The sequence below is a fragment of the Podarcis melisellensis genome (genome assembly GCF_964234715.1).
Source record: "Podarcis melisellensis genome assembly, chromosome: 2".
In the NCBI taxonomy this organism is placed as follows: domain Eukaryota; kingdom Metazoa; phylum Chordata; class Lepidosauria; order Squamata; family Lacertidae; genus Podarcis; species Podarcis melisellensis.
The window spans coordinates 1,457,501-1,460,032 of record NC_138529.1 but is presented as its reverse complement, the minus strand read 5'-3'; positions in this window follow the sequence as shown (position 1 = coordinate 1,460,032).

Here is a 2,532-nt window from a genome sequence, read left to right as displayed (position 1 = left end):
AGGGAAAGAAGGAACTTTCTTTTCTGAGGCCCATATGACATGGACACGAATCGACCAAATATGGATAACTAGAGGGCTGGCGCCTAAGACCAGAAAAGTGGAAATCTGCCCAAAAACCTGCTCCGACCACAACGCCTTGAGAATGGAATTGAGACTAAATACAACCGGATCGTTCAGATGGAGAATGAATGACGCCTTGTTAAGAGATCAGGAGATTGTTAAGAAGGCCCAAAAAGTTTTAAAGGACTATTTCGAAATAAACTTAAAGACAAATGTGGAAAAAAGAATAATTTGGGACGCAAGCAAAGCAGTGATAAGAGGGTTTCTAATACAACAGAACACGATTAAAAAAAGACTCTGGAATGAAAAGAAGGAGAAGATCTTGGAGAAAATAAGAGAAGGAGAGAGAAAACTGAGATCCAGGCCTAAATCAAAGGAAGTATTGAGAGAAGTGAAGTTTTTCCAGGCACAATACTCGAAACTGATAAATCAAGAGGTGGAATGGAAAATTAAACAAATGAAACAAAGATCCTTCGAATCTGCAAACAAATGTGGAAAATTGTTAGCCTGGCAGTTGAAAAAGAGACAAAAACTTAACACAGTTACAAATCTAGAGATTGAAGGGAGAATGGTTCAGAAACCCGATGAAATTAGAAGGTCCTTTCAGAGATATTTCAAAGAACTCTACTCTCAAAGGCCACAAAAAAGCTTAGAGGTGGACCAATTTGTTATAACTAATGGATTACAAAAAATACCCCAGGAAATGAGAGCAATCCTGAACTGTAATATTACAACCCAAGAAATTGAATGCGCCATTCAGAACCTCCAACTGGGCAAATCTCCGGGACCTGATGGGCTTACTTCCAAATATTATAAGGTACTGAAGGACTCATTGACACAACCATTGCTGGAAGTTTGTAACCAGATTATGGAGGGGAGGAAGGCACCGGAAACGTGGAAAGAAGCTTTCATCACGTTGATTCCAAAACTAGAATCTGAAAAAACTCAACTTAAAAACTACCGTCCTATCTCACTCCTAAATGTGGATTACAAAATTTTTGCAGACATTTTGGCAAGTAGGTTTAAGAAAGTTTTAAATGAAGTGATTCATAAGGACCAAGCAGGCTTTCTCCCTGGTAGGCATTTATTTGACAACACAAGAAACATCATTGACATTTTGGAGTTTTTACAGATTAATTCAAACACAAGAGCGGTGTTGATTTTTATTGATGCGGAGAAGGCCTTTGACAACATTTCTTGGCTGTTTATGAAGAAAAATTTGGAAAGGATGGGAGTAGGGCGGGGGTTTGAAAATGGAATAGAAGCAATTTATTCAGAACAAAAAGCCAAATTGATAGTAAACAACGTGGTGACAGAGGAGTTTAAAATTGAAAAAGGGACACGACAGGGGTGCCCTCTATCTCCTCTGTTGTTTATTTCAGTCCTGGAGGTGCTACTGAACATGATTAGAAACGACCGGTTGACACAGGGAATTGTGGTCGGAGAGAAACAATATAAACTGAAAGCTTTTGCAGACGACTTGGTATTAACATTACAGGAGCCAGCCTCTAGTACTAAAAGAGCGTTAGAATTAATTTCTGATTTTGGTCGGGTGGCGGGATTCAAGCTGAATAAACAAAAAACTAAAGTTCTAGCAAAAAACTTGACAACTACTGAAATAGAGGAGTTCAGAAAAGAAACAGAACTAAATGTGGTTAAAAAAGTAAAGTACCTAGGGGTGCACTTGACCTCCAAAAATTTGAATTTATTTAAGGATAACTATGAGAAATGTTGGTCAGAGATAAAAAGAGATCTGGAAACATGGTCAAGATTAAAACTTTCCTTGCTGGGCAGAATAGCTGCTATAAAGATGAATGTATTGCCGAAAATGCTATTTTTGTTTCAGTCCCTCCAGATCGTGGATAAGGTGGAATGTTTTGGAAAATGGCAGAGGGATTTATCTAAATTTGTCTGGCAGGGCAAAAAGCCCCGAATAAAGTTTAAAATACTAACAGATGCGAAAGAAAGAGGGGGGTTTGCCCTGCCGGACTTGAGGTTATATTATGAAGCTGCAGCCCTCTGCTGGTTGAAGGATTGGATTCTATTGGAGAACACCGATGTCCTTGACCTGGAGGGATTTGATAATGCTTTTGGGTGGCATGCATATTTGTGGTATGACAAGGTTAAAGTTCATAAATTGTTCAAAAACCATATTGTCAGAAGGGCAATTTTCATGGTCTGGTCAAAATATAAAGACTTATTGGAGAGTAAAACTCCGAGGTGGCTCTCACCGATGGAGGCCAAAGCACGTAAAAGACTCAATATGGAGGCCCACTGGCCTAAATATTGGGAAATAATTGAAAAAATTGGAGATAAATGGAGGTTACAGAGTATGGAAAAGTTAAAAAACAAGGTGCGAGATTGGTTGCATTATGCTCAAATCCAGGAAGTTTTTAAAGCAGACAAAAAAGTGGGTTTCCAGGAAGAAAAATCGAAACTAGAAACAGAGTTGCTTGAGCCAAAATCTAAGCT